The sequence below is a fragment of the Spermophilus citellus genome (genome assembly GCF_964194105.1).
Source record: "Spermophilus citellus genome assembly, chromosome: 13".
Classification (NCBI taxonomy): domain Eukaryota; kingdom Metazoa; phylum Chordata; class Mammalia; order Rodentia; family Sciuridae; genus Spermophilus; species Spermophilus citellus.
Window position 1 is genome coordinate 99,944,378 of NC_138193.1, and position 22,680 is coordinate 99,967,057.

The following is a 22,680-nucleotide window of genomic DNA, read 5'->3' on the forward strand; positions in this document are numbered from 1 at the left end:
ATTCTCTGACTTCCTAAACCTTCAGACAACTTAGGAACTAATGCACAATGCATATGTCTCTTTCTGAAATGTTCTCTGTCTTAGTTTTTATATGAGAGTGAGCACAGTTCTGCAATATCTGAAGAAATCTGTGGATTCTGTAGAGACAGGAACAGCGTGACATAAATCTCAGGAAGGCTTCTTATTTCACAAATTTCCCAATTGAGTCCTGCTATTGTATGAGTCTGGGCTCTTGATCTCTGTCAAAATCAGTCTGGAAGCCTTCTGAGATTGCCTCCTGAAAAACTAATATTCCTACAGATTGGACCAGAGATGTCATAGGTCTGAATGTACATATAAATACTGGTGTGCTTTAAATTTATTTTGAAAATGCATGGCTAAATTTGTTTATACAGTCTTTATACTGGGTATTAAAAGGATTCATAGAGAAGGGGCATTGAGTCCATTCTTGGAAACAATTTTTAGGCAAATCAAATGGTTATATGAATAGGGAAGTAGGTACTAAGGGCCAGATAAGATAATGATCCAGAAATCAATGTCTCATATATATGAGCACGTATGACATTAATTACGTGTGTGTGTGTGTGTGTGTGTGTGTGTGTGTGTGTGTATGTATAATTTTCATGATCAGGGAAGATAGAAAAAGATTATATCAGAAACATAACTTGAATGCTAACGGCCTCTAATAGTCCAAACAAGTAGAGGAAGCACATGCTATTCTGGTGATGAGAACAGGTCTGGGGCACAGATCAAAGAAGGATAAGAGGGCAATGGAGCACCTGTATCTAACAGGAGTGCCAGAAAGTACCACAGTGTGCCAGCAGACATCTGAATATGTCTGTATACAAGGAAATTTCAGTTTATTATTTGCAGTAGGAAGAGTTTACTACTATGCAGAAGTCCTCATATTTGATCACTACACATTTAGAGGCCACTCTATGTCCATGATATTGAACATAATTATGATAAAAGTCATGTTCTCCAGCAAATTCACAACACTTATTGACAACAGCAATTTTTGGCACTTAATGCATATCAGGTATGATTCCTTTATACTTAACAAAAATAACAGTTTTATCAAATAGTTACTATTGCCTCGTTTCAGATGACTAAACTGAGAATCAGAAAAATCAAATAACTTGCCCGAAAACACACAGGCAGTAAAAGGTAGAATTGAGAACCAAGCCTGACACTTGTATTCTGGAGTCTGCTAAGTAATTGTTATGCTTTCTGTTTGCTTAGTATCTGTTTGCTACATGTCTTTGGATAACAAAGTTTTTACAACAAATAAGTTTTAATAGTTTCATATGATTGCACAGTAGGGATATATCAAAAGGTATTTATTCAATTCTGGTTTTGGTAAATGGTTTGTTTTCTATTCTTAAAAATTGCTGTGATAAACAAAGCTGTATGAATTTTTATCTTCACAAACACACCTCTAGGAAAAATCAGTTCTTAGCAGTGGAATGACTGGATCAAAGGATATGCATATTTTTAAGGATTTTGACTTATGCTATCCTAAATCACTCTCCAGCAAGATTTTCCAAATTTGCATTGCCCCATCAGAGACTGAGATGATCAATTTCCCTAAACCCTCAACAGAAATGATTATCTTTTTTTTTTTTTTTCCATCTTTGGTAGTTTGAAAATCTCAGTATAATTCACTATAGTTTGAATCAGAAAAGTTGAATATTTTCATGTTTAATGATAATTTATATTTTTGTGATTTATATATATAATAAAAATAAAAATATATTATATTTATATTTTATATACATATTTATATTAAATATTTTTAAAGACTTATTTTAGTTTGTACTGTAAAAATAAAAACATTATATTGGTATGGTTTGAGGCTTAGAAAAACTTTCTCTCAAAACTATACAATTTTTATTCTTTAGTTGTTCTTTATGATTTAAAGTTTTTGATTAAACTATATTTTGATGAATAATCTGAAGAAGAATGATTAATTTTTGTATATTTTTAATCATATAATTAGCCACTTGTCCCAAGTGCATTAAGTGGCTTTTCAGCCACCAGTATCATTATGACAATAATTTTGTTCTTCAAATTACTAACATTATGTACAATATTATTATATTGGACAATACTGAATTGTACAACTTCATTAATTTATGTTATAATATCTGCAAATTTTCTTTGCTATCTTCATCTTAATTATCATGTTTTGTTATTAGAAAATAAGTTGTTTATAATTAACAAGTAATACAAACTTATTGCAGAAACATATAAAACAGTAGAAAAGAAGCAAGAGTCACTGTTGGAGTTCTAGGTTTTCTAAAATTTTGTTAATTATTGGTTTTGCATTTTCAAGATCATGAACATTATTTATAATAGATGATTTACTTTTATATTTCATTCACACAGACACATCAAAATCATGCAAACTATATTTTCGTTATGGCTCACTCCCAGTGGTATATATTCAGTGGGTTTGGACAAATGTGTAATGACATGAATCCATCATTATAGGATTAGACAGAGTAGCTTCACTGCCCTAAATGTCCATTCTGGTCTGCCTCTTCATCTCTTTCTTAATCAGACCCCTGAAAACCAGAGGTGGTTTGAAAATATCCAGAAACACTTCGTGATCTCTCTCAGCTCCCGTGGAATGCCCATGTCCTTATGTATGTATATAGTGTGCAACCTTTTCATATTGGCTCCTTTTATTAAGTAACATGCATTTAAGTATCTGCCGCTTCTTTTCATGGGGTAACCAGTTATGTCTTTTTTTTTTAATGCTGAATAATATTCCATTGTCTGGATGTACCATGGTTGATCTCTCCATTATCTCCTGAAGGACATCTTAGTTGCTCAGGTTTTGGCAATTTGAATAAAGCTGCTATAATCAACCGTGTGCAGGATTTTGTGTAGGCAAGTGTTTTCAAATCTTTTGGGTAAATACCAGGCATCATGATTACTGGATCGTATGAACAGAATATGTTTCATATAGCAGAATCTTTGTATAGATAAATATACATCCATAATAGCAAGTGTAGTGACTATATATTGTGATACAAAATATGTGCCATGATTTATTCAACCAATCACATAAATAGTTTTGTATCCAGACATTTTCCAAATGTTGCTTGCATAAATAATAATATCCTTATATTTAAATATTTGAGGGAGAATGCATTTGATTTTAAGGTGCCAGAGCACAGTATTTTGGGGTAAGCACATATGTTCTTTCCCTTCATCCTCATAACACACTACCCCCAAAGTCCTCTTTCTAAAAGCATTGTTTTACATTGAGGAAGAATGCCTGTACTATGAGGTGCGTAAAAAAACTGCACTGCTTTTGGAATTTTATTTATATCTAAGCCCATGTAACCACCACACAGGCAGCTCCATCCTGCCTGTTGCGCTAGGATTCACTTTCCCTCCTAGGTTTGTTCCTAGTCTTCCTTTGCTGGAAGTCTGGAGTGCTGGGCTAGGATGTCCTCAGTCTTTCCGACTCACCTTCAGCCTGGAAGCCAGAAACACTCTTGGCTCCCCTTGAATGCCCATGCCTTATTACTGTAGGCAAGCAGCGTCTCTCTCAGTACTACTTCTCTAAGTGCCCTTGCCTATGGTATGTTTTCTAAGTGCTCTATGAAGCCATCTGGGAATGAACTGGCAAGGTGATGGAGTCCACTGGGTGGCTGGGCTTTTGGAGATTCTCCACTGTCATGCCATGTCAGCTCACACAAGGTCAAATGTTCCACTGGTTTACCTCTTCCTATGAGATTCCTTCTCCTGCATTGCCAAGGACAAGTAAGGCAGTCTCTTCTTTTATGGAAGGCTCTTGAGTTTATGTTATTTAGTTTATTTCAGTTTCTTTGTTCCCTCAGACCTCTGATGGGTTTTCAAAACCTATGCTATTATAACTTCTCAGGTTTGTTTTGGTGCTTGGGGTGAGTGTTCCAGTCTATTGCAATTTTCTGCATCAGAAACAAGTGCAATTCACTCCTATTCTAGTGTGGTTTTAATTTGGAAAAATATATATGTTCTCTCTGTGGCTATGGTTATAGCCTCCTTGTCATTTATTATGCTAGCAACAGTTTATTCACTCTCATTTTTAATTGATGATGCTTTGTGGGGCTCTCTTTAAAAGTTTAGTTATTGAGTAAATCACTATACTACAATCACTTCCTCTAATTGTATTAATCATAGTTCTGTCTTTCTAAAGCTCACTTCTTCTAGACTCATAAGATTTACTGTATTACTTTTTTAAAATTACCTTACTTAAAGATTTTATAAGCTTAAATATAGAAAAACACATAAAACCATAAAATTTTCTCCAGTTATATTTTTTTCTTCTGTAAAAAAACTTTTGATAAAAAATTTGGCACAATTTTTATTGACAGATAATATTTTAATTGTAGTTTGATTTACTTAAAAACAGATGAAATTATTATTTAGCATAATGCTTTATGTGCTTCACTTTTTAGTGACCTAGTATTAGAAAATTCACTACTAAATAAAAGCTATATAGAAATTTTTACATGTCTATTGTGTTTATAATTTAGGTTTCCCTCAATGAATACAATGTGGGCAGTAATGTTCCTAAATATTCCAAAGGAAATTGAAAAGCATGCTTAGTCTTTATTCATAGACACACACTACAATATTTACCAATTAAATCAAGTCTAGCAATTGACTCATTCTCTTTTCACTCCTTTTCACCAATTTTTGAGATACACTTGACTATTAAAGGTTGTATATTTTCAACTTGTACAATGTGATGACTTGATCTAAATACACACTCTGAAATGTTCACAAAATTCAAGCTAATTAGCATATCCATCATCTCACAAAGTTACCTTATTTTTCTTTACTTTATTTTGTGGTGGTGAGAGAACACTTAAGATCAACTCTCTTAGCAAACTACATCTGTCAAAAGAGAAGATTCTTATAAATATTAATCTAGGTGCATTGGAGACCACAGAAAGGGAAGGCAGAGGTAGCATTCAGACCTTTGCCCTAAATCATGATTGAACATAGCCCCAAATAGAGTAGAGTGGTATGAACTGGTTCAATCTGTCATTAAATTCAGGAGATAAAATACTAATCTTATATAGATATGGTACTTTTGCCTTTTAAAATCATATTATTCTTCTTTATTTAAAACAACTAAATGTTTGAGTAATATGGTTCCCAATTAATAGTGAAGAAACATATAGAAACTAAGCAGTTTCCCCTATACTATATAACTTCCAAGTTGTAGACACAAAGTTTGACTTAATTTTAAGGTTATTAGTTGTGTACTACAACAACATGATTTTCTGTGAAGTAATCAAACAAAATCAAAATGATGCAGAAGTGTGGTTACTTTAATAGCTCATCCAGGACTCAAGTTATTTCCATATTTCCCCATTATCTTCAGCAGGTCAACTTTCATCCTCAGCCTTCACTCCTCCCCGTCTGGAGATGGCCATAAAGGCTGTAAGCATCTTGTCTTCAAACTATAATACCTAAACATGAATTGCCTCAGAACACAACAGCAAGAATTGTATGTATGCCCAATCCAAACCAGTCATGGATAAGGAAAGAGAAGTTGCTGTTCTTAATTTAGAATTATCATGATTTAAACCTGTCAGTTATCATGACAGACTGACCTTTGCTATTGCATTTTTTTTTCCTTTTGTCAAGAATTGAGCAGGGGAGTGGCTTTGGGAAGGAGACAGTGTTCTGTGATACAGGTACCGAAATTGAAGACAAGAGCAAGAGAGGATGAGTCAAAAACTATTACAGACCATACATCCTGGGAAATGGGGAAAATAGATTATTATCGAGAGAAATGGGAAAGGAACAAAGAGGTGTCAGTCTTGATGGAAAGATGATAGCTTTGGTTTGGCACAAGTTGGCCAGAGAGATGGGATTTTTCAAAAGGAATTTCAGGCACATAGTTACAAAGTTTAAAGCACAGAAGAACAGTCAGACTGCAGACTGAGTCAGAAAAACTTCTTCATAGATATGATAGTTGATGTCATGGAACCAAGTGAGTTTACTGAGACAGACCCTGGAAAAGAACGAAGAATGACCCCCAGGAATCATCTCTAATTAAGAATGCAAAGTTAGAAATATGAATAAATGAAGAAGGCACATTTAGAAACAGTAGCTATCATTTTATCATTGTGATACTCCTTGTCAAATATAAACTATTAAGCTTAATGTTGAATAATTAACACCTCCATATATATATATATTCTTCTTTATAAGCAAACATTTAAAAATCCCTAAATATTTAATCATTCCTCTGTTTGGGGATATTTACTTATATCTACTTAATTTATTTATTAAAATTTCCTCCTTTAATTCAGTTTCAGTCTTCCACCTCAAAATCTAAGTCAAAAGGTACACATATTCCCAGATGTAGAAAATAAAAATGTTTTAAGCAAGATAATTGCCTTGCAAATAATGTTTAATATAAAGAAAAACTGCTGGGAATCCTTTAGCTATATTGTGAAATAAGCTTGACTGAGACCATATATTTTCTTCCTTAGTTCAGAGACATGTACTCACCCCCACCACAGCACAAACACAGGCTGGATTCAGAAAATAGAAAACTGTGAAAAAAGAAGAGAAATATACCTGTCTGGTTCTGAGAAGGAAGGAAGGTAATGGGGAAAGTAGGTGATTAGATGGTTCTCTCAATATTCTTTTAACCCAAAGAGATAAATACATGTCCAAGTGATTGAAGAAAAAAATCCTTTTAGGGCTCAGGAGTCAACTCTTCATCATTTGGTCCTTTACATACATTAAGGAATCCTGCATAATTAACAGATGAAAAAGGAGAGGATTCTAGTTTGATTTCATAAACTTCCCTTAATTCATCTTTAGCCTAGATACTGTGTGGCAGGGTCAAGGTGACCTTAAACATAGTTGGAGATAGAATAATATGATCAGTTGGAGAAAATGATTCAGAAACATCAAGAACCTGAACTATAGTTAAGCATAATGGAATAAGCAGGAGAGACTGCTTGAAATGAGAATGAATTGATTTACATTTTATCAACTGAAGATATAGTTGCTGGGGCTGGGGATATAGCTCAGTTGGTAGAGTGCTTGCCTCCCATGCATAAGGTCCTAGGTTCAATCCCTAGCACCACAAAAATAAAAAATTTAAAAAATAAATAAAACATATAAAAAAGTGATGGATGCCAAAGAATGCCAATGGATGATGTGGTACCTTGTTTCTAAAGTTGTCACCATCTTCCCTTTCTTACTTCATATGCTGGAATTTTCTCTTTCAAGAGGCACAGTCTATGCCTCTATTCTACTCGAATCTAGGCTGCCCTTTGAAATTTTCCTGGGATTCCCTTTGGAATTTACCTGGCCAATAGAATGTGGAAAGAAGTGATGTTTTGAAATTCCTAAAGCTAAGTTATTAGAAGTACTGGCACTACCCATGTTATGAGAAGTCCTAGATATTTGAAGGGGCCACATGGCCTCTCCATTTGACAACCTAAAACATGCTGTCAACAGAGATAGAATCAGCTGTCAGCATCTGAGTGAGTAATCTTGGACATTTATCTTGGTCTAGTCGCTAGATGATTCAAGTCCTAAACTTACAGTCCTGAGAGATCTGAAACTAAACCTAGTTGAGATCAATACCTCCCGGAACTGTAAAAGACATCAAGTTTTACTTTAATTCTTTCAATTTGGGGGTGGTTTGTAATGCAGCAAATGATAACCAGTGCCAATGAGATCAATCCAAATATGTGCCCATAGATGCTTCCAAAATCAAGCCCAAAGTGAATCTGGAAGCATCTTGGTCTGAGAACTTCCAACATAGAGACAAGAGGTCACGTAACTACTTTCACAGATGTGTGTTTAAGTGGAGCAGAATTATGTAAAAGCATGAGAAAGACTGAACATTTTTTTGACGTGATACAAAACACTATCTAAAATAATTAAATAATGACTATCATAGTCTACATATTAGAATAGATTGATTATAAATGGAGGCTTATGAGGAAGTGTAGACCACCTGCAAAAAATAAAAAATAAAGAAAATGCACTTTACATGGATTACATGATGATTAAATAATAAAGGGATGAGTCCATCACAGGCTGTTTTATAAATAAAGTCCTTCTTATATAAGAAGACAGAAAGAAAGACAGCCACACCTATCTCTTTACACATTGACTATAATTTCTTTTGTGCTACAATATTTGCCTTCGAGACTGTATAACTCCAAAATTTTGCTCCTTAAGCAAAAGTGTGCTGACCCCTATGGAAAGTAAAATTTGGTGACATGTTTCATACATAGATCTTAAAGAATTTTTAAAGCTATATTTCATTTTTTAAATTTTTTTTTTTAAGTTATAGATGGATACAGTCTTTATTTATGTATTTTTAAGTGGTGCTGAGGATCAAACCCAGTGTCTCACACTTACAAGACAAGTGCTCTACCACTGAGCTACAGCCCCAGGCCATGCAGTTATATTTTCAAAGTAAACTCAGGTGAATAACTAGTTCATAGAGTTTGTGCAAACCTGAAGCCATCATACATTGGTTCCTAATGTATCTTCCAAAAAATCTGTGTCAGTTGACAGGTGATAGAACCAAATATGAAAGGGCAAAAATATCTATGTCCCCTTTAATCTAATTAAAATGAACTTTTTAGTATTTTTTATAAAAACATTTTTGCACACATTGTCTATCTGTATTAATAGTCATCACTTAGGACATTTTCTGGTAAGCAGAATTACAGGGTCAAATTATAGTGTACTAAAAATGAATTTAATCCCTTGCTAACCATTGCCAAATTAATTTCCAGAACATTGTACCAATTTATATTTCACTTTACAAGAAGTTGACATATTTGTTTCACTTAACAAATATGTCAAGTAAATTGATACATTATTTTTAGTAGTTTAAAGTTTATGACACATGAAATTAAAACAAATTAACTGACAATTTTCTCAGAAAATTTAAATATTTTATATAATTTTGTTTAATATTTTATTTATGTAAAAGTCCTCTCACAGTTTTTGCCACCCTTTTATGAATTCAGAAATACATTTTAAAATATGGAATCATCTGCAACTGGACTATCTTTCTATTCCATTTCTAGGATGATCAACTTCTATACTAGTACTAGTCAGAAGTAATTATCATATATAGTGATATCTTTTGGCATCTGGTAGGTTTTTAGATATATTTTTGTTCTTCTTTAAGTTTTGGTTATTCATATGCATTTTTCCTTTCTGATTATTTTAGAAATATCCTGTCAAAGTCCATAAAAATCCTTTAGAAATTGGATTGAGATTGACTTAGTATGTTTGAAATATCATCTAATTTTCTCCTGAGATGAAAGTCACTAAAAGATATTCTGAGTTTGTTGTAAGTTAAACAATTTTATTAATAGAATCATGCCTACATTTTTAATTTTGTAATAGTTTTTTGGCACAAATATTATTTTTTATTCTCATTATATAGCTCCTTCTCATTGTGATTTTTTTCCCTTGTTGATATATTTTGAATGCCATTTTCTATAGCATAGCTAAGTAAAATTTTTACCTCAAAAAAAGAAATTATAATTTTTCTATAATGTAATTGTAAGCTGTAATATGAACAATTTTGCCGTTTAGAAGCTTGTGGGATTTTTAAAATAATGAGGATAGTTTAAATGTAAATTGAGGCATTTATCTTGAGGATTCAAAGGGTGCACATAGATTATTTTGATTTTTAAGGTACAAGAGTTTTAAGCTCAGGTTTCAGGGCACTATTTGACCTTCGACCCCAGAGGCAGAATGGGTTCCTAGTGTTTCTGATTCATTTATACATCAACACATTCATAACCTTTGAATGAAATCAGGCTCTTTCTGGGTCCTACGGAGATTTGGGTATGTTTAAGTTATGTCTAAGTACTCTGGTCTTTCCTATGTGTCACTTTTCATTAATCTCTCAAACATATAGAATGTTCCTATGACCATCTTAGCTGAAATGTCTATCTTACTACATCACAATTACTTTGGAATTAGCATGAGTCTTTTCTGGCTTCTTCTATAGTCTAAAAGTGGGCATATTTTAATTTACTAGAAATAGGATAGTTAGGAGTATTCTCTTCCAGTTATGATAGTAGGATGCTATAAAACTGAGTAAAGCTAATTCCCGGTGTATCAGCCAATCTGAGCACAGCTAGTAAAAACAGGATGGTAATAACAGAGCCTGCAGTAGGCACTCTGGGGATGAGACCATCAACCAGAAAGTAGACTTCTTAGTTCATCTTAATTCTTCTTAAGACAGAGCAGCCAGCAAAAGTGATATCAAGACCCCCAGAAAGCATCTAAAAAGAGAACCCAAAGTTAAGTACAAGTTCATATTAGATCTTGTCTTCAACAAAACAGATTCATATGATGTGCAGGGAGGTAAAGAGCTTCTGCATCAACCCATGGGCTGCTACTTTGCTGCCAACCCTCTCCCAGCCCTACTGTGGATGAAGGCAGCCATCTTTTATGACAGGCTTGGCCCTATATTATAAACCCCAAGTATGAGACACAACTTGCTCAGAACACCAGAATAATTTGGCTTTCCCCCATAATTTTTAGATTCAAATATTTACTCCCCAAACACTGTATTAAAAAAAAAAAAACTCATTAGAGAGGTTATTTTTAGGTTACAATTTAGCATCCCACACTGACTCCAAGCTGAAAGACTAACACTTTTTTTCGTTTTTGGGGGGAGGTACCAGAGTTGAACCCAGGGATGCTTAACCACTGTGCAACATTCCCCAGTCGATGATGATGATGATGATGATGATGATGATGATGATGATGATTTTGAGACAGAGATTTGCCAAATTGCTGAGGCTGGTCTCAAAATTATCATTCTCCTGTCTCAGCCTCCCAAGCTGCTAGGATTACAGGTGCGCCCCCTCAGGTCCCTGGCCTATGGGCAGGCATTCAAACTGCCATTCCCTTTCCTCTAAAGCCTCCCTCCATAGCTTTCCTTCCTTGTCTCAGCTCATTCCTCTTTCTGACTCATTTTTTAGCTTGCCTATGTTCTCATTCCCTTATTCTTTTCTCAGCTTCTGATTCCAAGTTATTTGGCACTTGACACTCATCTTGACATCCTCCCAGGCAGAAACATAACCACCATGATAGTCAATTTTCATAAAACAAATTTTTAACTTCATCAGATCAGTAGTGAAGGTACAGACAGAAAACCTTCATCACTCCTGTTTCTCTCCCATAACCATTCCCAAATATGCTGTGAAGTCTCCCCTTTCTGCTGGAAAATGTGTGTGTGTGTGAGTGTGTGTGTGTGTGTGTGTGTGTGTGTGTGTATGAAGCTAACTCAACCAAATGTAAACTAAAATTGCCTATCATCTATATCAAAGCAAACCCAATTCTGTGGCTCCAGACATTTGAAGGTGATTTTGGCCTGATCCTGACACCTGATATGCCTCCAGTCAACATTTTGTGAGTACTTTCTAGATGCAGAGTTCAAGTCAGGCCATTACAATTTGGCAGTGACACTCATACGGGGCCTACTATGCAAAAATTTGTGGTACCCGATACAAAATGAACATACCCAGGATTCTGGTCAGGTTCTCTCTACCCCATAAACCTACTGCATTAACCAAACACAAATAGGCAAACAGAGGACTTTAAACCTCTGCTCAGGAACATCCCTGCTCAGAGCCTGGGTTGAGGTGGGTGAATGTCCCCCAGCTTGTCACACAGTGATCACACAAGGCAAGGCCACTGCTGCCTGACATTCTTAAAACCTTCTCTGGTCTTCCGTCTGACCCCCTCCTGGCACTCAATTCCCCATCAGGTTGGAGAGCACTAGTAAAATACTAGGAGGCTTCAGTGCCTCCACCACCTAAGGACAAGAGAAAGACAGGCAGGGCCCAAGGTGCCAGTGAGAGGAAGCGAGAAGCTGGAATCTGTCTCAGGGACGATGCAGGGCGGAGGCAGGAGTTAGGACAGAATGTGAAGTGAGGCACACAGCTCTCGCTAAGCTCATATGACATTGTCCCAGCAGACTTCACTGACAAAACACATTAAAGTACTAAGAATTTCAAGACAGAAACTTCAGAGGATTAAGCTCCAAGTTCAGGGCTCTTCTGAGCTCAGGGTCCTCCTATGCAACTTCCCTCGCACAGGCCCATGAGGCGGGCTCTGCTTCCTGGTCACAGATATCGGTCCCCATGAACCTTTTATTCTAGATGGAGGTGACAGAAAATAAATGATGGGCATAATAATAGGAGAATAATAGGGTATGTCACAAAGTGAGGAGTTGTAAGAATGAAAGAAAAGGCAGTGATAAGGAGTGTTGGGAGGGCAGCGAGACATGGGATGGGTGAGGTGGGCCTCATTAAGAGGGTGAGATCTGAACAAAGACTTCCTTTGGCTTGTAGTCAAAGAAAAACTGTTCCGACAGAGGGAAGAGGCAGGGCAAAGGCCCTAAAGCACCTAATGTACTTGAAAAACAGTAAGGAGGCCCGTGTGACTGAAGCAGAGTAAGAAAAGGGAGGGGCCATAGAAAAATGAGAGGACATTGAAATAACAAAGCCCAAATCACGTAGGACCTCGTAGGCTGCTCTAAGAATGTTGATTTTTATTCTGCAATGCAGGGTTCTGAACAGAGCACTAAGGTGATCTGAGTGACTTCTTTATGCCGCACCTGGCTCCGTGTTGATAGAGGACCTTGAAGTGCTACCCTCCGTCCAGACTGGGAGGCAACCCTGGGAAATGGGGAGACGGAAGGTGTGCATTAAAGGTGAAGCCAAGAGCTTTTTCTGAAAGGGAGGGTTTAAAGATGATTTCTGAGTTAAGGGTCTGAGCTCCTGGAAAGATGAATTGCCAGGAACTGAGATAGGGAGATGGCAGGCCATACAAATTTGGAGGCAGGGTAAAATTGGGACTTAGTTTTGAATCTGTCAAGACACATGCTCATGAAGTATCCAAACAGAAATTGTAGATTAAAACCACCAAAGTGTCTGTTTAATTTAAGTATTTAGAAATCAGATGAGGGGTTTGGGCTGGAATAATATAAAATATTCATTTCCCAACATTAAGAGTCCCTTGGCTCCTCCTAATTTGCATGCCCATTTCCCCACAGCAGCACATCATCTCTCATCCTCACAAGCTGAAACCTCACCATACTTCATGTATAGGATGGATCCAGTCTTGCCTCCATTTTCCCTTTCTCTCACCATATTTTTTTCTCGTCTTTCCTTCCTTCCTCATATTTTTCCTTCCTTTCTCACCTCATTCCTTCAACAAACGTGTACTGACCACTACTGAAGGTCTCAGTATAACTTCAAGGTTAAGAACATGATGTCTAGAGCCAGACTGAATGTGGGTCCTCACATATCATCTGGGTACTGTGGGCAAGTCACCAACCCCCGCTTGGAGTTACATGAGATGAAAATAACAGTGTTGTCATGATAAATCTTGAAGGTTTGTTATCATAGTAAAATGAGCTAATAGATGAAAGGCTTAACACACACCTACAATGGAGCAAGCGCTGCGAAAGATTGCTGTTTTATTATTACCTTCATTCCTACTCACCACCTACTGACCGGGTTACCTCACATCATAGTTATTTGTCAACATTTAATTATCTCAAGATGCTGGAAGGAAGAAACCATGTCTTGCTCTCATATAATTATAAGGATCCATTTACACAACTGGAGAAACAGTGATGAGCAAGATAGGCATATTTCTATGGCGAGGAGCCTACAGTCCTGGAGAAAGATATTTCAATAAGTTATTAATATCAGAACTAACAACTCTCAAGGAAACACAGTATGCTGTAAAGGCTCACAGCAATGGGATGCAGAGAAAACAGGGTAACTCAGGGATGTTCCCCGTGGAGAGTAATATTTAAGCTGAAATGAGTAGGATTTGGCAAGGTACATAGGAAAATAAAAGTGGAGGTTGACTACAGAGAAGGTCATCCAAGAAGACGGGGGAGAAGAACCAAGTCCACCATAGGAGGGAAAACACAGTCTGTCAGAAGGAAAATGTCGTGTACCGAGAAGCCAGGCAAGAACAGTGTTGAAGACTTCTTGATGTGTTTATACTACACCTTAAAACCAAGAGGAAGCCATTATGTAATTTAAATAATAAATAAAAGGATCCTATTTATAACATAAAAAGAATCATTCTATCCCCTGTCCATTTGGTAAATAAAACAGACTGAAGACATGCAGGACTGGAGGTGAGGCTAGGATAAGAAGTCACGTGGATCATCTGCTCTGTAGAATGAGACAGTTATAGCTAGTGTGAAAAAGAATAGAGAGAACTGTAAGTAGTAGAAATTAGGAATTCTTGATTGGATATAGTTTTTGAGGGAAGTGACATCTGAGTTTCTTTTGGTCACTGTGTGTACTGAAATGAGAAACAGAGACGAGGGCTTGGGAGGCAATGGTGGCTTTCTAGTAAACTTTATAGTAAACTAGTTACCCACTGGTAACTAGTATAAAACCCTAATAATGCACAGTGCTGTCTCATGGGTCATATTATTTGATTCCCAGCATCATGAGAAGTTGGACTGAGGTAACATTTTTAGGAGCAACACTGAGATCTATTTACATCAGTTACCACCCATGTTCACACAGAAAGCTATGGGGAAATGGAAATATGTGACACAAATATATACTTTTCTGGGTATATCCAAAAGAAACAAAATCAATATCTGGAGATAGCTACACCTCCGTGTTCATTGCAGTTTTATTCATAACTGCCAATATCAGGGAACAATGTAACATCCATGGATAGACAAATTAATAAAGAAATTGTGGAATATACACACATAATGGAAAATGGAATATTATTAATACTCAACAAAAGAAGAACCAGCCTTTTGCCAAAACATAGATGAACTTTGAGGACATTATGCTAAGTGAAACAAGCCAGGCACAGAAAAGCAAATACCACATGGTCACGCTCATATGTGGAGTCTACACACACACACAAACAAAACAGAGAAGAACGGTGGTGATTGAGGCAGGAGGAGAGCAGAGCAGGTAAAGAGATAATGGTCAAAGGGGACAAAGTTGCTATTCTGTAGGATGAAAGAGTTTAGAGATCTAGTGTACAGATGAGGAGTATATTAATAATATCATATGGTATACTGGAAATTTGCTAAAGGAGTAGTTTTTTGTTGTTGTTTTGTTTCTGTTTTTGTTGTTGTTGGTTTTTTTTTTTTTTTTTTTGTACCGGGGATTGAATTCAGGGGCACTCACCACTGAGCCACGTCCCCAGCCCTATTTTGTATTTTATTTAGAGACAGGGTCTCACTGAGTTGCTTAGTGCCTCACTGTTGCTAAGGCTGGCTTTGAACTCATGATCCTCGATCCTCCTGCCTCACAGGCACTGGGATCACAGGCGTGTTCAACCGTATCTGGCCTAAACCAGTAGATTTCAGGTGCTCTTACCACACCTGTACAAAGGTAATTATGTGAGGAAATACATATGTCCATTTTTTGTAATCATTTCACTGTGTGAACTTAAATCAAAACATCACGTTGTGTACCTTAAATATGTATTTTATAAGAAAGGAAGAGAAAAAGAGACAAGGAAAAGAGAGCAAGAGAGACAGAATGAGACAAAGGAGATCTTGCAGCCAGCAGTCCCTGGGACTAGCTAACCATGGGTGCCCTGGAGATGCTATCATCTTCCTCTCCAAAAGAAGGAACAAGATGTTTTCCAAATGCTGAGAATGGGGTCTATAGAACCCTTTTCAGATTCTGAGCTGTGGTTATCCGTCACTGTCCTTGGTGGGGAGGGAGGGAGGGAGGGAGGGAGGGAGGGAGAGAGAGAGAGAGAGAGAGAGAGAGAGAGAGAGAGAGAGAAAGAGAAGAAAAGGGATTTTGCCCCCTTAGTTCCTGTTCAGTGCCCTCAGTAGTCTTTGCATAGCTGCTCATTACCTGGCCACAAGCACCATATACAAGTTTGCAGAATGCCTTAATTTTAATTATTTGTTTAGAATCCAATAGACAATTTTACCATATGTATTATACAAGGTTATTTGGAGACATTGAAGAATGAAGTGAGCAGATCATGAAAAATGAGAAAAATTATAAAGGATCTGAAAATAAAACTTCTACTTCATTGAAAAGGCACCTCTACCATTCAGTTTTAAGTACATTTAATTCTTTATTTTAAGAATGGGTGTCACTGCCAAATGATCTGAAATTGCACTTTTTTTTTCATGATGTAGATGGAATTCTGCTTTCAAAGGTGCTGATTGCAAATTAATCAACAATGTGTAGGAATAATTTATGGGAGATGGCCAAAGAGATGGAGAAATAATATTTCCTGAATGACTGCTCCAGTATCATCACAGAAATGACATCCCATATGAGGTTATCATAAGGAACACATTTTTAGAATAAATGATAAACAAGATTAAATGAAATACCAGTAAGGAAAATGAGGGAGGGGAAGGACTATGACACAAGAGAAAGAAAAATGTTCAGAGAAAAGTGAAAAATTATAAATGGTTGCACATAAAAATTGCAGGTTAGGACTGGGGAAGTATTTGAATTTAGAGAAACAAGATTGAAAAATGGATGGAGAAATAAATCCTAGGCAAGGACAGAAGAGAACTATGGAATTAAAAGTGCCAGTCTGATTTCCTTCTGGAAGAAGTTGGACTCTCCAAGACCCCACAGTCACATTTCGTGGAAAAGGATACAACCAGGTTGGCAAGAAACATACCAACTTGCTGCCATCTTCCTAGTAAAGCCTTCCAAACATCATTAATTCCATGTTTAAAAGATTACTTTCTCTTCCTAGATAGAGGGTTCAAGCTCTGTGTTGACTTGAAAGAAAGTCTCTAGGTGTTACCACAATCTAGATTAACTTAAGGCTCAGTGATTAGAAGATAGATTCGCAAGTTAGATGGGGAAATCTCTTATAAAGCCACCCGACTGCATTTTCATGATGAACTTGTGAAGTAGATCCTTGACAGCTCTAGGAAAAGCAGGAGATCTTACAGCTAGCAGTCCCTGGCACTAGCTAACCATGGGTGCCCTGGAGATGTTATCATCCTCCTCTCCAGAAGAAGGAACAAGATGTTTTCCAAACCCTGAGAATGGGGTCTATAGAACCCTTTTCAGATTCTGAGCTGTGGTTATCCGTCACTGTCCTTGGTGGGGATATAGACAGGATGGAAGGTCATCTAACATAGGAGATAATAAGAAGATACGATTTTATCTGTGACTGAAAAATCAGCTCTAGGTAGCTCTTTGATTTAACATGGATAGAACACACAATGATCTGCAAACAGATTGCAAATGCAAGGGAATACTAGCATCGCCCAAAGGACTTACCACTTTAGAGTGGTTCCCAAACTGAAGTGTGCATCAGAATCACATGGAAGGTTTCTTAAGACAATACCCTGGGCCCTGCCCCAGCATGTCTAAGTCTGTATGTGTAGGGTGAGACCTGGACGTTTGTTTCTAACACACTCTCGGGTGATGCTGATGCTGCTGGCTGGGGACCACTGTTTGATAACCAGTTGCTCCGAATCACAGTGATGAGTGGCAGGGCCAGGACTGAAGCCAGGGTGACCTCACAGCCAGCACAGAGGTCTCTCTGTAGCTGTATGCCCCCTGCCCCTACATGCTCCATGCTGGGTACACTCATCAATCTATGTGCTTACTTGCTCCAGCATTTCCCTGTTTGAATTAATTAAGCTATTATTCAACAGGACAGAGGAGGCCGTGTGACCTCTTGCCAATTCTACTTGCTGGATGTTCAGAATTACAGAGTTTAAATAAACCATACACACACACACTCACACACACACACCACATACACACTCTGTTAGAGCTCTACACACAGAGTACTCTTAAAATGCCTGACCTGTAGGGCAGCAAGATTTGTAAGTGCCAAAGACAGTTATTAAATACTCTCGATCTACCCACCAAAGCTCATACCCGGGAACATGTGAGCATCACAACTGCCTTCACACACATCACTTCCACAATGCATCCAGGAAGCCATTTCCCCTATCTGCCTGTTACACCTGCATGGCCTTTTCCATATTTTAGGTGCATCTAATCTCTGCATCTTGCCCTCCTCTATTCTTTGATTTTGTGTACTTGACCTGTTCAAAGAAAATTGTTTTTGAGTTGACTTCCTCTTCCAACAGCATTTTTGGAACTTGCTCTCTGGAGCCACCTGCCACCACTTAGTAACAAAACTAATGGCAGGAAGGGTGCTGGCCAGCCCCCTGCCATACCTGTCTCCCAGGAGATGTGTGCAGGTTATGGGGGGAGGATCAGTGAGAAACAATATCACATCAGCCCCTGAGGAGCTAACAGAAAGACTCCCTGGAGAAACTGGCCTCAGCCTAATTTCTTCTACTGCTGATACCATGGAGAAAAAAAAAAAAAAGAGGCGAATCTAGATTATTAAAGATGCTCTGATTTTATCTCTTCCAGGAAGCTTTCTCGGAGTACCACAACTCAGAGATCTCTCATCTGAGTTCCTGATGAAAATTGACAGAGCTGCCTACAATTGACCAATTTCCAAGCCCTGGGTAAAGCCATTTACTTCTATTATGCCATTGAATACTTGCAAATATCTCTAGCACAGCGGTACTCTATTTCCACATTTCATGTAGGAGGAAATTAAGACTCGACTATGTTTAGTAGTTGGTCCAAAGTTACTTCTAATCAGGGTCAGAGCTAATATTTCAACCCTGCCAGGCAGATGCCAGACTTCTCACTTGTGCTTGTGTGATTTCTTCTTTCCTGTGGCACAGACAGCCTCAGCCAATCACATGACACTTTCACAGTTTTTATTTGACAGATTTGAGATGAATATCTTGTGAGCAAATGAACCTCAATTCAACACAGTCATGTGTAGCACCAATTGGATTTATAACCGGCTGTGTGCAAGGATCTACCATGATGGGGTGGGAGGTGGGAAGAGAAAAACCATGGAATTTTGTCCCTACTGAAGGAAAATTGATATATGCAAGAAAGCTGAGGAGAATTGGACAGTAGAACATATGGTAAAGCGGCCAAATGTGTGAAAAGCAACCTATAAAATATGTGTTTTAGCGAAAATCGAGAACTAAAAGAGGAGGCTAAGTAGGCTAAATAGTATAAAGGAACAGCTTCCAAAATCAGCCGCAGAGCTTTCCTCAGCTCAAATGGTGACAGACTGGCCACCCAATGTCCTGGGGACATAGTCATGTATCCTTTGCACTGGGGGTATTTATAATGCCCTCTCATTTTAATTTTTATTTAGAAGTTAATTACTGTCACTGTCAGCTCTTTTATCTCAACAACATTTCAGAGAAATGTATTCAGGCATTATGTGACTTGTAAGTAAGATTAACAAGAAAGTTCAGAGAAGTGTAATAATCAAGGGATTTGGCTGTTAATAAAGAACTTAATGAAAAACAAATGAGTTAACACCACACAGAATTTGAATTTGGCTAAAGCAAATTCTAGAATTGCATACAGTACACTTCCTTAAGCATATGTCATCCTCGACCTAGAATCAAAATTAAAGACCAATGATCACATTTATGTGCAAATGCACAAAGAGAATAGCCAGCTCTGAGGGCTATTTTAGACTCAAAGGTTTTGAGTTTTGCCCTGTATGATTTAAATAGTTTTGCCCTGTATGATTTAAATCTTTAAATAAACATGAATGTGCTTTCAGGTGGGCTTCCCTGGATGTATTCTCTGCACTATGCGTACGCACACACGTGCATTCACACACACACTACTGATGAGCTGATAGAGTGCATTACTCCCGCTTTACAGATGGCTAAAGGGATTAAGCAAATATCGTTGCTGCAGCACAAGGCTGAGCCTTTGTATTCATTTATAAAGTTAGGGAAGTCACTGAAGAGAAAGAGAAATCATGCAACTGGAATGGAGAAGAAAAGCTCCAATTATAGTTCCAGAATTGGCTGCCACCTTTAGTGTTAACAGAGTGTGCACGTTTCTCAGAAGTGACACCTGCATTGTCTATTGGGAGACATTTAATCCCTGAAGCTGTATTAAGGAGGCTGGTGAGCGCACAACTGAATAGAAATGATGTCAGTTCTTTCTGTGATAGGAGAAGCTGCACTAATTTAAGTAGGAGCAGATCAGAGGGTTCTGTGGCCTCCTCTTAATGTGATTCCACTTGCAGGGGTACCATTGTGCCTCTGCAGAATACCTGGAAATTGCATAAACATATGACTATTTGAATGTAGATCTACTTCTGTTGTTCCCAGGGCCCTGGGTCTATGTCAGTATGCATGATTTGATTATCTTATGTCTCTCCTGTTAAAAAGAAAGGCACTTTGTTTTATTTAACATAATATGGCCCATCATTAATATATGATATGCGTACGGTTTATGGAATGAATGGCAGTGTATTTACCAAAACACCTCTTTTCATTTTTAATCTCAGGGTCACTTCTCCAACAGTCTTACGCATCAACACCAAGAGATGAGAATCCGAGGAAATAAAATTCTCTCCCATAGTCATAATGGAGGAAAGAGTGAGACCCATGAATTGAAATCTGTACTTTATGCAAAGGAAAAATACTCGTGAGTGTTCGCATATCATCTGCCTTTCTATCCTTATTTTTGTCTCTGGTAATTGTCACAGTACCTGGAACAGTTAGTGCTCAGTGCATGCGTGTTGTACCAAGAAAGCATTCTGTTGCATGTTGAAAGTTTCCAATTGGAAAAATATGAATGTGCTTTAATGCTTGGGCGTTTAAAAGCATACGTTTTGGTTATCTAACAAATCTGCTCATGGTAGTAGTTGATTCACTTACGATTCCCGGAAAATGACGTGTTATTGTCTTGATTATTTCCAGGCAGCATTGCTGACTGGTCCCAATCAATAGGGGATCGGGGCTGCTCAGCCAGCTGCTCTGCTCAGTTTGCTATGAGAGCATAAAGTCAAGACAGATACTGATGCTAACAGGGCTCTGACACCTTTTCAGATAACTGGCTTCATCTGACTGCCTGTTTATGTGGAGAGCAGATTATCAGCCATGTGCAAATGCAGGGGAACTGATGTGATCTCTGTGATGTTTTACACTATAGGCAGAGCCAGCTTTTGATGCAACATTCACTCAGCGAGGTAGGAAATATAATTAAGCTTTCATGGATATTCCCACAGTATCCGGCACAGTCATTCAATCATTACAAAAAAAAAAAAAAAAAAAAAAAGGAAGGAGTCAGTGTCACCAGAGTTTGTTTCTTTGAAGATACCACCTAAGAATTTATGAGCTCTGGTGAGAGGCAGAAAAAGGGGTGTAGGCAATGTGAGGCCTGGGTTGGGCTGGTGGATTCCTTAGGGGAGTAAATAGTCACTGAAGTCACTTGGGAGCAATGATCCTACAAGCATACACCAGGTATTCATTTGAACAGAACCTAGACAGTTTTTAGGAGGAAAATTAATTGCAGATATGAAATTTCCAAGAAGAGGGCAAAGCATTTGGAGGTGGTCAGCACTGCTTAGACTGAACCGAGATGGGCAGAACACCACATTGAAAAAATCTCTAAAAAAGATGTTCACAAAAAAGAAATGTCATTGGACCAGCAATCATAAGGATTGATTTGAATTCCAGCCCTGTCCACCACTATGAGAATTTTTTCTTTAACTAGTGCATCCATTTCCTTATCCATACAATGTACCCATGCTAAGTTAAATCACAACACTGTTGTGTGGATCAATTTAAACAGTATAATCTATTTAAAGTGACTCATGGGTTGCCTAGGTCTCAATAAGTTATGCTTGGTTTTACCAGTTTCTTAATTATTTCCTGGAATATTCCATGAAACACTACTTCAAATGTACATAATGAAATAGATTTAGAAAGCACATACTAGAATTATTTTTTTTGATAATGAAAAGATATATGAGAAATTTAAAGGCTTTGAATAAAAAATAACAATAAATACAAAAATCAAAAACTACCTGTGGTTCAACTCAATATTTCCCTAATGTATTTGAGAATGGACCCAAGTTTTCATATATTTTATTCTTATTAATGCATAATAGAACTCATGTTTAGCAGATTACACTTTGGAAAAGTCAGCTTTTCCCAAATTCCTATTTCACAGTCCCAAATAAGCGGCCACTCTACACCACATTAAGGCCCTTACCACAGACACACCACACCTTGATATCCTGGAAGACAAAAATCTAGCACTGAAACTCAAGTTCAGCACCACATTGCAGTCATCTGAGGTGCTTCAAAAATTAGTATTGTACAGGTCCATCTTTAGAGATACTTAGAGACGTGGCATAGATTATGACCTAGGCATAAATATGGTTTGAAACACCTTACATAATTCCAAAATGCAGTCAAGTTTAATAATTAGGGCAAAAGATAATCCCACTGCTATTATTTATGACAGTCTTAATATATTTTTCAGCCAGATTTGAATGTAAGTCTGTAATGATTTCTACAAAGTTCAAAGGTCTGGTAAACAGTGATCATGAGCAAGTATCGCTGTGTCATCTTCCCTTCATTATCTCATTCTATAAGCATGACTTGATGAGGAAGGCAATCTCCTGTAGTTTCTGTATTCCTGGTACTTAGCCACCCCCATCCTCAAGACTCTCTTGTTTCTCTGAATACTAGTCATTTGATTGTTTTTACTCTGCACAATAGCACATGCAGGGTGCTGCACAGGTGTTTATCTTTCTGTCTGTGTATGGCTCACCTCACCT

General features: G+C 37.5%; 1 protein-coding gene across 1 annotated transcript in view; it reads left to right on the plus strand.

Moving 5' to 3' along the window:
* The window catches only part of LOC308632606 (uncharacterized protein), a 476,997-nt gene that overhangs the window by 447,604 nt on the left and 6,713 nt on the right, over positions 1-22,680 (plus strand). The window contains exons 7-8 of the mRNA XM_081264853.1: positions 18,423-18,520; positions 20,398-20,537. The gene's annotated coding sequence lies outside the window, so the exon portion shown is untranslated. The remainder of the gene's footprint in view (positions 1-18,422; positions 18,521-20,397; positions 20,538-22,680) is intronic.